The following is a 15,162-nucleotide window of genomic DNA, read 5'->3' on the forward strand; positions in this document are numbered from 1 at the left end:
CGGACTAAATTCTTATTAAAATGATGTTTTATATCTAATGTAAGTTTCCTTCGCTCGGGTTCTTTTCTCATTTTGCTATGACTAGCAAAGACCGATCCTTTCATTTTGGAGATCCGATTGAGAATAAATGAATAAAAACTGAACGATAAGTGAACGCTGAACGAACGGTGAACGCACTGTTCGCGCTTTTTGAACGGTGAGCGCGAACGGAGCGGAGCGCTAGTGAACGTACGGTGAGCGCACTTTGAAAGCACCCCCCAAAAAATGGAAAGTAGGACATTTCAGGGACTGCATTTAACAACACAGAAGGCATTTTATTGTTTAAACACAAATGAATTTAATTACTTGGAATTACTCGAGACTTATTTGACCCTCACTTTGACCCCTACGAAGATAATTGGCTTCTAAATTATTTAGAGCATTTTATCCAAAACTTCAAACCATATATCAATTATGTTCAATTGTTTCCTTTATTAACAGTCATGTATAATTTCTATAATAGATACACATGTATTTAAACTGAACACATTTCATTATAACCCGGGCTTCGTTTAAAATAAAATAGATTCATAAATTTTTCACTCTAATGCCAGTGAATTTTATAATATATGTTGACATAGTTTGGATGCAAAATAATTTTGTCTGTATTTTTTGTGTGTGTATTTTAATAATATCTATAGTCATACTAAATATAAAGTCATTTAAGAAAGACGTTATAGTCTATAGGTTATTATTTCCAAATAAATGAAATGAAAGAAACTTTTGCAGATCGGCTTCATTTATGATTAACAACCATTGAAGTCAATACTGTTTTTTCATTTCATATTTAAATTGTATTGTATTTTCCTTACGTAATCACTAGACGTCGACATTTTTCTCTATATTATTGTCGATAGTTCTGCAGACCTTCGCATTTGGTAAACACACCGAACAGTCGTCATCGTACTATTCGATATATAGGTGCATTGAGGCAGTAAATGGCTTAAATATTACATTTACAGTTCAGTTTAATATCAACTGTCACAGCTATTTCTCTATTGCATTTAATGGTATCCTCATATCTTTATCACGCAAATATTATTATTTATTGTAATTTCGTTGACAGTTCTGCCGAACATCGCATTAGGTAAACCTGCCGCACAGTCAACAACATTGCGTGACTATAAAGCCGCGTATGCAGTGGATGGCAACAGGGGAACAGACCTTGTTGTAGACAAGTGTACACACACAGCTGATGGTGACACAAGTCCTTGGTGGAGGGTGGATCTGCAGGCTGTGTATAACATCACATCTGTCAGAATACTCAATAGAGGAATAGATAAATACGGAATAGGTAAGTGTAAAAAGTAACAACATTGCAAGGCTTGTTTGTTTTTATATCCAAACTTTATATATGTATAACATCACAACTGTCAGAATACTTAACAAAGGAATAGACAGTTAAACACAGATAAGCGTATCTAACAACAACATTACAAAATCGAAGTATAGCAAATGTAGAGGAAACTGTTGTTTAAATTCTAGTTAATTGGTTCGACCGAATAAAGCCCCCAAAATATTGATTTACTATTATGTTATATCCAAAACTCTTTAAATTCCTCTTTTATTTTACACAGTATCTATCTTAATCATGATTAGGGTGGCCTATAGATGTGCAATAAGGTTTCGGAAATTTAATTTTCGGCCAAGGGGTTAATTAAATGCTGAAAAGTGACGTTTATTTTGTTTTCAAAAAAATGTGGTTTTAATAAATTAACTAGTTTATGCATAGGCCAAACCAACTCCTGGCATATAATTGGAGGCGTCCTGTTGATGTATAAGGTCATTGAAATTTTATTTTAACCCTTGGGGTAAAAAAGGTGTGTCTTTTTTTTTTTTTTACAAAAGAAATGGTTCCAAAAACTCCTAGAAGTGAGTTTTCTTTGGAATTATGAAATGGGATATCGGTTAGATGCACAAAAACCTTTTGAAAAATTGTCATATTGATAAGTAAATAATAGTTAAAATGACATTAGTTCCCCCCAGATAAATTTTCTTTTTCAACACACAAATAAAAACAAGAGGCCCATGGGGCCACATCGCTCACCTGAGTAACAATGGCTTTATATAGGTGTTCAAAGGATATTGTGCCATATGGCCCCTCGGTAGAAAAACAAAAAAAGAATACCATAAATAAACTGTATCCAAATTTTACACTTTTTAAGGTCTTCCGTTTCCAACGGAAGACCTTATTGTTATTCTTCGGATTCTTTTTCTTCTTCTTTTTTTTTTTTCTTAACACTTTTTGTGCACGCGATATCTCAGAAATGGTTCAACCGATTTGCACGAAATTTTTAGTTCTTACTACCTATGTCCTGAACCTTATCGGAATTTATTTTGGTTGATGACGTCATTTCCGTTCTTGAGATATTGTCTTTTTAAGGATTTTTAGGGTGTTGGTTTGTCCAAGAGTGTTCTCATAAACTACAAACAATATCGATTTCAAAATTTCAGGGATGATAGACAAAAAATTGTTTGTATGCACAAAAGCATTCATGTTAGCCTACCACAAAAAACGCCGGAGCTCGATAGGGCTCGAACATTGAGATAAAAAAGCGTTGTAATTTTGCTTGGTTTTCTTAGTTTATCTCTTTTCTCGCAAATATTTTGTTAAGACATGTAGAATAAAAAATATTTTAAGTTACAAGATCTTTTGTTTCAAATCAAGAAAAAGAGGCTGGCCCCTCAAACTAGGGACGATAATGGATCAGCCCCTAAAACATTTTTTCACATAAATTTCATGAGAAGTAAGGAATTTCCAAAGACTATGTTTAAAATTTAAAGACCTTTCATTTGATATCAAGAAAAAGGGAATGACTCTTCAAATTAAGGATCAAGATGATCCTAAAGTCTGTTATCTATATAGTCGTTTACTGAGAGATGTTTTGTAATAGGATATAAAAGCAAAATTAAGTATAATACGTTTATATATCTTGATTTTCTCATGCATTACCTAACAAGGGTTTTTAGGGGCCAGAGGTAAAAAAGTTTAATCTTTTCTATCTTTATTGGAAGAAATGCAAGTATTTAAAAAAGCAACATAAGAGAACTTATAAAAACATTACAGACAAGCATTAGTACTCAACTCCTATTTCGAAATCATGTTTTGTTGTCGAAAGTTAAAGTCCATGACGTCATATCACCTTCTGAAAATCGGACGGAAGACCTCCTCATTGCTCGCAACAAGATCGTGTCTAGTTTTCCTACATTATATGACATTAACCCCCCCCCCTTTTTTTTTTTACCAAAAATAAGATCCTATGCAAGAGAGAAAACAACATTTTGGTAGGGGTACACTCTTAACTTCCAATTCTCTTTATTTCAGTTCTGCCCCCTCACTTTATAAAAAGATCAAATTATATATGAGAATATGCACATAGGTACATATTCATCTTCAGCTACATTGTACTTGCTAGTTATTTAAGAAATGAACTCAATGTCTACCCAAGTTATACTCGTATAACCTGGGTTGGGGCAACTTACGCTTTATAATCCGCGAAGCGGATTATAAAAAAGCGTAAATTGCTCCAACCCAGGTTATACGAGTATAACTTGGGTAGATATTGAGTTCATTCCTTATAATTTAATTTTCTGGAATTTGCTGTACAAATTGAGTCCGTTTTACTTTTAAAAATGATATAAATCTGTTCAAAATTCAAACGTAACGTCAAGTGAATTAGTACGTTGGTGCATTGTGACGTGTCTTGTGACGTGCAAACCAGGTTATACAAATTTAACTAAATTTTTCTATCCAATCAAATGCCGCGTTACAACCATAATTAAATTATTGTATTTTATTAAAAAAGATTCCTATATGTGAAAGAGGAAAAGTGTATCTCAAGGTGCTCAATTAAAAACATTCAAATATTTAATTGGTCTTCCACATTATAAACGATTGTTGTTTACAAGGCGTGAACTCGTGCTATGTTTTATAACCTTACTCACTTGATCGATGAATGCACTCGAATGAAAAATGTTGTCATGTAATATGTTAAAGAGCTATTACATGTATAATCAATGCATAGGCGTCGGAACTGGGTGGAGGGGTAAGGGGTTTCCCCCCCCCCCCCCACACACACACTTTTTTTGCAAAGTTAGACATAGCCACACTCAAATTCTGTTTTTTTTTTGCTTGTCAAGATTTCTGATAAGGTCTACCCCCCCCCCCTTCAATGAGCCTCAGACTGCAATGTATTGACAGGCATATCGCTCTATTTTACTAAGGCCCACACTTTATTTCCATCTTTATTCAAGATCACATTAAAAAATGGCCACAAATCAAGATGATTTTCCGCTGTAATTTTTTCTTAAGAATAGCGATAAGAGATTTATCCCCGTAACAGAAATGTTTTAAACTGTTTTAAAGAGATCGTTTTAATTTAATTGTGTCTGAATAACCACCAAAGTTAGTGTAGATTCATCGCATAAGAAAGTGGCCCCAAAAAGTTGTTATAGCATATTATCCTTTTAATTTTTTCTGTACAAGTATTTAACGTTTAGTGAGACATTTCTAGTGATAAATTAAAATTTCAGCGTCAATCGTGGAATTATAAGCAAGATTTAGAACTCACAATTCTGCTTGGTTTGAGTCAATTTTTTGTTCACATCAACTTAACATTTTTAAACTTGGTATTTCCTATTCAGAATGAACAAAAGCATGACCTCAGTTCTGGGAGCAAAGCTCTGTATCTTGCTTAAAATTCGAAACTTGACTCAGCTGAAAATGATTAGTAAAGAGAAAATTGTAAATAAACAATTAAAACAGAAGAAACATGCACTAAAACAAAGAAAGAGCACAATTTATTTTTCATAATATATATATATATATATATATATATATATATATATATATATATATATATATATATATATATATATATACCTATATATATACCTATATATTTCTAGCAGCAAAAACAATCTCCGTTTAGACTGAAAATGCAGAGCATCTTAACAAAACACGTTGTATTATAATCAACAATAACGTAGAGATCGTACCGAATTACCAATAAAATGTATAGTATTTATAATATGATATGCTGTTAGTGCATCAAATTATGCTAATTTTGCGCAGGTGAAATATTAACTGTCTGATTTACCGAAGTCTATATTTGATTTAATACATAAAATCCCAAAATACAGGCAATATTTCCTCTCAAGTTAAAAAGCATAAACGAAATTCAAAACAACGTAAAACCACGGTCATGAGTGAAATGGTCAACGCATCGAAAGATTGAATCTCAATTGACTTCACTAAATTGGCACAAATATATTTAGCATGTTTCAAGTAATCCTTCGCATGTAAACTGTTGCACAACAAGCAAATACATCTTTGTCAGTTTGACCCGTTTACCATGCGTCAACATTCAAACTTGCCTGCCTTACACAATGAACTTTCGTTTTCGATATGGAATACCGAACCCGAAGTTATAAACTGATCGACAGCGATTATCTCTTTATTATACCCCCGCTCCGAAGAAGAGGGGGTATACTGTTTTACCCTTGTGTGTTTGTCTGTCTGTCCGTCCGTCTGTCTGTCTGTCTGTCTGTCCGTCCCTAACAAAAATTTCTGTCGCATTTATCTCAGCAACTATTTATCGCAGATGCTTGAAATTTTAAGACAGTGTTTGTTAAGGCATGCCATATCGTGGGATATATTTTTGTACCAATCAGACGTCAACTTCCTGTTAAATGACGACTTTGCTTATTTTTTAACCAAAATTTTAAAAAAAATTTTCGTCTAAGATTTCTCAGCAACTGTTTATCGCAGATGCTTGAAATTTTTACACAGTATTTGTATAGACATGCCATATCATGGGATATATTTTTGTACCAATCAGACGTCAACTTCCTGTTAAATGACGATTTTGTTTATTTTTAGCAAAACTTTTCAAACAAATTTCCGTCAAAGAATTCTCAGCAACTGTTTATCGCAGAAGCTTGAAATTTTTACACAGTATTTGTATAGGCATGCTATATCGTGGGATGTATTTTTGTACCAATCAGAGGTCAACTTCCTGTTAAATGACGACTTTGTTTATTTGTTGCCAAAATTTTCAAACAAATTTCCGTCAAAGAATTCTCAGCAACTATTTATCGCAGATGCTTGAAATTTTAACACACTATTTGTTTAGGCATGCCATATCGTGGGATATATTTTTGTATCAATCGGACGTCAACTTCCTGTTAAGTGACGACTTTGTTTATTTTTAGGCAAAACTTTCAAACATATTTTCGTCAAAGATTTCTCAACAGCTATTTATCGCAGATGCTTAAAATTTTAACACACTACTTGTTTTGGCATGCCATATTGTGGGATATATTTTTGTATCCATCGGACGTCAACTTTCTGTTAAATAATGACTTTGAAAATTTTGGCAAAAATTTTCAAACAAATTTTCGTCAAAGATTTCTCAACAGCTATTTATCGGAGATGCTTGAAATTTTTACACAGTGTTTGTTAAGGCATGCCATATCGTAGGATATATTTTTGTACCAATCGGACGTCATCTTCCTGTTAAATGAGTACTTTGTTTATTTTAGCCAAAATTTTCAAACAAATTTTCCTCAAAGATTTCTCAGCAGCTATTTATCGCAGATGCTTGAAATTTTTACACACTATTTGTTTAGGCATGCCATATTGTGGGACATGTTTCTGTACCAATCGGATGCCAGCTTTCTGTTAAATGTCGACTTTGCTTATTTTGGATATTCACATCAGAGCGGGGGTATCAAAATTACGTTTGAATTTGAATTTTTTAAAAAAGTGTGGGGTATGTACACATAACCCACACTTTCAACAATAGAAATCTCGCCAAGCTATCGTACAATTAAATATATTGTGCATATTATTGTGACCATTAGGCCTACAAAACAAAAGATAACAGCATCTAGTTTACACCTATTATTTGACTTTTATTTAGATTTGGCATACCGACTTCAGGATGTTACTGTCACTGTAGGACTGACAGAATCTGATGTCAGCACTCCCTGTGGTTTCTTTGCTGGTCCCGGTACCGCGTCACAGCTGGTCGTCATCGACTGTCCGACGTCACCACAAGGAAGATTCGTTAAGATCTCCAAGACAACTGAGGCTCTCACTCTTTGTGAGGTTGACGTGTTTGGCGTCTCTGTCTAAAATTCATTAAAGCCGATTACTAAGCTGAAATGTTGCCGACTTCAGACACATGTATATGTTTTCGCATCCTGAGGAGTTGATTATCTGTTCCTATTCAATGTGACTTTTCAAATCGCTTCAAGTTAAAATTCTACAGCTATTGCCCTATTTATACCTTTATATGTTTTTTACTTTTAGTGTTACATGTTTGACTTTTATTTATAAACTTACTTACATTGGATATACATGTAACTGTAAAGCTTTTTAATGTACCTTAATACTTAATTCAACGTATTTTAAATATAATTATTTTGATCAGTACGTATTGGTTTTATTTCTGTTTAATTACTGTGGTGTCAATAAATTGCATTTATGGTATATTTTGTTTTCTTTTTAATAGAACAGTAAACAGGGCATGGTAATTATTTGCACAACAAAATATATACAACTTTTCTTCTATTTGAGTGTTTTAGATTTGAAATCCTTGAAGACAATTTGAAACCAAAACCTGTTCTGATTGCTCTGTACAGATTATTTAACATTTAAAATTGTGAAAACTAAAATATAAACCATTTGAATAGTTACAACCCGTCGCTAACCCGAAGATTTTTTAAAGCTGAACACCGCTCGTGAACAGGCACTTTCCGCCATATTTCTTTTTCATCACTGCTGTCCTTACAACCCCTATATAAGGCACATACCTCTAAACAGTTCAAAGTACTTTGCTGTAGAGGTCTCACCTGTGTGGACATACATCCTCGCCGTGCTACTCGGTTTCAATGAAATTATCAAATTTTACACACAGGAGAATACTTACATCAAATTAATCGGTCAATTTATTATTTACAAACAGAATATGCACATTATTAAGAAATAAATGCATTAAATCCAAAGACCACAAAAGTAATACCAGTCGTCGGCCACGAGTTTCAGTTGTGCAATCAGGTGTAACAAAATCGAAGGGTTTATTTACAAGGTAATTGACATTGTGTGCCGGTGCCTATTTATGAGCGGCGTTCAGTTATAAAGTAAATTCGGGTTAAGAAATGTCACACTGACTTTGCAATATACATGTATTTTCTTTTTGATTTTGCAAATAGCCATACTAGATAGAACTATTGGACGACATCATAGCATCGTACTCTATCATTTCATTAAAAATATTAACTCATTATTCTTTGAAGAATAAGGAATGTATTATTTTACTTCATCCCCGTATAGAATCGTAATTACGTTAATTAAATTCTCACGTATGCCGTTAAAATCCCCCTTATATCTCATTCACTTTCTAACATAATAATTCAAAATTTATGAAGAATCAGCAAAAAAAAAAAACTCTAAAAAACTCACGCAAATAAAAAGTACACATTTCACCTATGTTCGCAAATATTGTTACACGCGAAAATAACTAAATATTGGATATGTTTCAAATATCAGACTGTTTAAGAGTCTTAAACCCAACTCAATTACAAAATCAAATATATATTTAAAACAATGTTGCATCAACTCATTTCAGTTAGTTATATTAAGAATTTTGTAAAATAACAAAGGATGAGGCTGATCTATTGTTATTTTAAAATCTGAGTTCAAACCTAGGAAAATTATCAGTGTGCATTAAAACTTAATATCAAACTGGTTCACATTATTACATGATTTATAGCTATGAGGTCTGTTTCAAAGACACTTTCTTAAAAGGTGTCGTAATCGCAAGTGGTATCTCCTTCATATATATAGTCTGGCTGATTGGTGCAGAACTAAATGAAGAAAGCACCAACTTTTGCTTGGTGGTATAGTTCAATTTACTAAGCATAATTAACAATGGACCAACTCTCAAAAATCAATATGGTCGCCATTTTCAGGATGGCCGCCATAAAGCCTATCGTTTTATAAACTTTTTCAAAAGAATAACTTTTTTTGATCCTATGAGTTCAAATTTTACACAGTTGATAGGTTGTGAATGCTTTAGACGTTCTAACATTCAAAATGAAAAAAAATATTAATTTGGCCGCCATATTAAAAATGGCTGCCAAGTAGATAATCTGTTTCATCTCCGGTTTTTTTTTTTCAAACAATACTACTTTTGATGGTAATTCAAAATTCAACAAAATATATTAATTTTAATAAAATTTGGACCCTTAATTAATAGTCAAATTTGATCTTTCAAAATGATTGCCATATTTTTTCTCGCTGGTTTTATTAACAAAGATTTCAAATGAGATCATTGATGACTGATATGAGATGAAAATGAATTACATAAAATATTTTACTTAATTACAATATAAAAGTTGATAAAATTGACTGAAATTTTAGTACAAGGACCAAAATCTCGGGACAAATATATTGTCACTGCTTTGCGTCGGGTTATATTCTGTCCCTCGGGGGCTAATATAATCACTGTTACTCTTAACCGCAGTCATTATTTGTATTATATAGAAGATGCACATGAATATTTATTCAAATATTATATTACATAACAACACTTATACAGCAACAGCAAAAGAACAAATATTTTTAAAAAAGTTAACAAAAGTTCCATCATTTAAACAAGAGGCCCATGGGCCACATCGCTCACCTGAGGAACAATAGGTATGATAAAATCAGCTTAATGGAGTCATAATACAAACTATCTGGACAATGTACAATGATACATGTTGATCCTGTATAAATAAAATCCATTTTTCCCCTGGATATTCTTATGTTTAGAATCATCTTTTCTAACAGGATGATTTTATAGTCATATCATATGCTGAGTATTGCAGTTCTCAAAAAGATCCTTAACAATTGTTTATATATGGGATATAAACGTACATAAACTCTGAACCTTCTTGTGAGGCCAAAGAATTGTCCTGGGGCCAAAGTTTTAACAATTATAAAGAATCATCTGGCTGGTTAGTTTCTGAGAAGAAGATTTTTAAAGATTTACCATATATATTCCTTTGTTAAACTTTGACCCCCCATTGTGGCCCCACCCTACCCCGGGGATCATGATTTTCACAACTTTGAATCTACACTACCTGAGGATGCTTCCACACAAGTTTCAGCTTTCCTGGCTGATTAGTTTCTGAGAAGAAGATTTTTAAAGATTTACTCTATATATTCCTATGTAAAACTTCGACCCCCCATTGTGGCCTCATCCTACCCCCGGGGGTCATGATTTTCACAACTATGAATCTACACTACCTGAGGATGCTTCCACACAAGTTTCAGCTTTCCTGGTCTTATGGTTCATGAGAAGAAGATTTTTAAAGATTTACTCTATATATTCCTATGTAAAACTTCGACCCCCCATTGTGGCCTCATCCTACCCCCGAGGGTCATGATTTTCACAAATTAGAATCTACACTACCTGAGGATGCTTCCACACAAGTATCAGCTTTCCTGGTCTTATGGTTCATGAGAAGAAGATTTTTAAAGATTTACTCTATATATTCCTATGTTAAATATCGACCCCCAATTGTGGCCCCACCCTACCCCCGGGGGTCATGATTTTCACAAATTAGAATCTACACTACCTGAGGATGCTTCCACACAAGTTTCAGCTTTCCTGGTCTTATGGTTCATGAGAAGAAGATTTTTAAAGATTTACTCTATATATTCCTATGTAAAACTTCGACCCCCCATTGAGGCCTCATCCTACCCTCGGGGGTCATGATTTTCACAACTTTGAATCTACACTACCTGAGGATGCTTCCACACAAGTTTCAGCTTTCCTGGTCTTATGGTTCATGAGAAGAAGATTTTTAAAGATTTACTCTATATATTCCTATGTTAAATATCGATATCGAGAAGAAGATTTTTAAAGATTTACTCTATATATTCCTATGTAAAACTTCGACCCCCCATTGTGGCCTCATCCTACCCTCGGGGGTCATGATTTTCACAACTTTGAATCTACACTACCTGAGGATGCTTCCACACAAGTTTCAGCTTTCCTGGTCTTATGGTTCATGAGAAGAAGATTTTTAAAGATTTACTCTATATATTCCTATGTTAAATATCGACCCCCAATTGTGGCCCCACTCTACCCTCGGGGGTCATGATTTTCACAAATTAGAATCTACACTACCTGAGGATGCTTCCACACAAGTTTCAGCTTTCCTGGTTTTTATGGTTCATGAGAAGAAGATTTTTAAAGATTTACTCTATATATTCCTATGTAAAACTTCGACCCCCCATTGTGGCCTCATCCTACCCTCGGGGGTCATGATTTTCACAACTTTGAATCTACACTACCTGAGGATGCTTCCACACAAGTTTCAGCTTTCCTGGCTGATTAGTTTCTGAGAAGAAGATTTTTAAAGATTTACTCTATATATTCCTATGTAAAACTTCGACCCCCCATTGTGGCCTCATCCTACCCCCGGGGGTCATGATTTTCACAAATTAGAATCTACACTACCTGAGGATGCTTCCACACAAGTTTCAGCTTTCCTGGTCTTATGGTTCATGAGAAGAAGATTTTTAAAGATTTACTCTATATATTCCTATGTTAAATTTCGACCCCCCATTGTGGCCTCATCCTACCCTCGGGGGTCATGATTTTCACAACTTTGAATCTACACTACCTGAGGATGCTTCCACACAAGTTTCAGCTTTCCTGGTCTTATGGTTCATGAGAAGAAGATTTTTAAAGATTTACTCTATATATTCCTATGTTAAATTTCGACCCCCCATTGTGGCCCCACCCTACCCTCGGGGGTCATGATTTTCACAAATTAGAATCTACACTACCTGAGGATGCTTCCACACAAGTATCAGCTTTCCTGGTCTTATTGTTCATGAGAAGAAGATTTTTAAAGATTTACTCTATATATTCCTATGTTAAATATCGACCCCCCATTGTGGCCCCACCCTACCCCCGGGGGTCATGATTTTCACAAATTAGAATCTACACTACCTGAGGATTCTTCCACACAAGTTTCAGCTTTCCTGGTCTTATGGTTCATGAGAAGAAGATTTTTAAAGATTTACTCTATATATTCCTATGTAAAACTTCGACCCCCCATTGTGGCCTCATCCTACCCTCGGGGGTCATGATTTTCACAAATTAGAATCTACACTACCTGAGGATGCTTCCACACAAGTTTCAGCTTTCCTGGTCTTATGGTTCATGAGAAGAAGATTTTTAAAGATTTACTCTATATATTCCTATGTTAAATTTCGACCCCCCATTGTGGCCCCACCCTACCCCCGGGGGTCATGATTTTCACAAATTAGAATCTACACTACCTGAGGATGCTTCCACACAAGTTTCAGCTTTCCTGGTCTTATGGTTCATGAGAAGAAGATTTTTAAAGATTTACTCTATATATTCCTATGTAAAACTTCGACCCCCCATTGTGGCCTCATCCTACCCTCGGGGGTCATGATTTTCACAACTTTGAATCTACACTACCTGAGGATGCTTCCACACAAGTTTCAGCTTTCCTGGTCTTATGGTTCATGAGAAGAAGATTTTTAAAGATTTACTCTATATATTCCTATGTTAAACTTCGACCCCCCATTGTGGCCTCATCCTACCCTCGGGGGTCATGATTTTCACAACTTTGAATCTACACTACCTGAGGATGCTTCCACACAAGTTTCAGCTTTCCTGGTCTTATGGTTCATGAGAAGAAGATTTTTAAAGATTTACTCTATATATTCCTATGTTAAATATCGACCCCCAATTGTGGCCCCACCCTACCCTCGGGGGTCATGATTTTCACAAATTAGAATCTACACTACCTGAGGATGCTTCCACACAAGTTTCAGCTTTCCTGGTCTTATGGTTCATGAGAAGAAGATTTTTAAAGATTTACTCTATATATTCCTATGTAAAACTTCGACCCCCCATTGTGGCCTCATCCTACCCTCGGGGGTCATGATTTTCACAACTTTGAATCTACACTACCTGAGGATGCTTCCACACAAGTTTCAGCTTTCCTGGTCTTATGGTTCATGAGAAGAAGATTTTTAAAGATTTACTCTATATATTCCTATGTTAAATATCGACCCCCAATTGTGGCCCCACCCTACCCTCGGGGGTCATGATTTTCACAAATTAGAATCTACACTACCTGAGAATGCTTCCACACAAGTTTCAGCTTTCCTGGTTTTATGGTTCATGAGAAGAAGATTTTTAAAGATTTACTCTATATATTCCTATGTAAAACTTCGACCCCCCATTGTGGCCTCATCCTACCCTCGGGGGTCATGATTTTCACAACTTTGAATCTACACTACCTGAGGATGCTTCCACACAAGTTTCAGCTTTCCTGGCTGATTAGTTTCTGAGAAGAAGATTTTTAAAGATTTACTCTATATATTCCTATGTAAAACTTCGACCCCCCATTGTGGCCTCATCCTACCCCCGGGGGTCATGATTTTCACAAATTAGAATCTACACTACCTGAGGATGCTTCCACACAAGTTTCAGCTTTCCTGGTCTTATGGTTCATGAGAAGAAGATTTTTAAAGATTTACTCTATATATTCCTATGTAAAACTTCGACCCCCCATTGTGGCCTCATCCTACCCTCGGGGGTCATGATTTTCACAACTTTGAATCTACACTACCTGAGGATGCTTTCACACAAGTTTCAGCTTTCCTGGCTGATTAGTTTCTGAGAAGAAGATTTTTAAAGATTTACTCTATATATTCCTATGTAAAACTTCGACCCCCCATTGTGGCCTCATCCTACCCCCGGGGGTCATGATTTTCACAACTTTGAATCTACACTACCTGAGGATGCTTCCACACAAGTTTCAGCTTTCCTGGCTGATTAGTTTCTGAGAAGAAGATTTTTAAAGATTTACTCTATATATTCCTATGTAAAACTTCGACCCCCCATTGTGGCCTCATCCTACCCCCGGGGGTCATGATTTTCACAAATTAGAATCTACACTACCTGAGGATGCTTCCACACAAGTTTCAGCTTTCCTGGTCTTATGGTTCATGAGAAGAAGATTTTTAAAGATTTACTCTATATATTCCTATGTTAAATTTCGACCCCCAATTGTGGCCCCACCCTACCCCCGGGGGTCATGATTTTCACAAATTAGAATCTACACTACCTGAGGATGCTTCCACACAAGTTTCAGCTTTCCTGGTCTTATGGTTCATGAGAAGAAGATTTTTAAAGATTTACTCTATATATTCCTATGTTAAATTTCGACCCCCAATTGTGGCCCCACCCTACCCCCGGGGGTCATGATTTTCACAAATTAGAATCTACACTACCTGAGGATGCTTCCACACAAGTTTCAGCTTTCCTTGTCTTATGGTTCATGAGAAGAAGATTTTTAAAGATTTACTCTATATATTCCTATGTTAAATTTCGACCCCCAATTGTGGCCCCACCCTACCCCCGGGGGTCATGATTTTCACAAATTAGAATCTACACTACCTGAGGATGCTTCCACACAAGTTTCAGCTTTCCTGGTCTTATGGTTCATGAGAAGAAGATTTTTAAAGATTTACTCTATATATTCCTATGTTAAATATCGACCCCCAATTGTGGCCCCACCCTACCCTCGGGGGTCATGATTTTCACAAATTAGAATCTACACTACCTGAGGATGCTTCCACACAAGTTTCAGCTTTCCTGGTCTTATGGTTCATGAGAAGAAGATTTTTAAAGATTTACTCTATATATTCCTATGTAAAACTTCGACCCCCCATTGTGGCCTCATCCTACCCTCGGGGGTCATGATTTTCACAACTTTGAATCTACACTACCTGAGGATGCTTCCACACAAGTTTCAGCTTTCCTGGTCTTATGGTTCATGAGAAGAAGATTTTTAAAGATTTACTCTATATATTCCTATGTTAAATATCGACCCCCAATTGTGGCCCCACCCTACCCCCGGGGGTCATGATTTTCACAAATTAGAATCTACACTACCTGAGCATGCTTCCACACAAGTTTCAGCTTTCCTGGTCTTATGGTTCATGAGAAGAAGATTTTTAAAGATTTACTCTATATATTCCTATGTAAAACTTCGACCCCCCATTGTGGCCTCATC

General features: G+C 35.4%; 1 pseudogene; it reads left to right on the top strand.

The window, feature by feature from the left end:
* The first annotated feature begins 264 nt into the window (after positions 1–264).
* The window catches only part of LOC128174768 (uncharacterized), a 264,137-nt pseudogene continuing 249,239 nt past the window's right edge, over positions 265–15,162 (top strand).

Source organism: Crassostrea angulata, chromosome 2 (assembly GCF_025612915.1).
Source record: "Crassostrea angulata isolate pt1a10 chromosome 2, ASM2561291v2, whole genome shotgun sequence".
Lineage (NCBI taxonomy): Eukaryota > Metazoa > Mollusca > Bivalvia > Ostreida > Ostreidae > Magallana > Magallana angulata.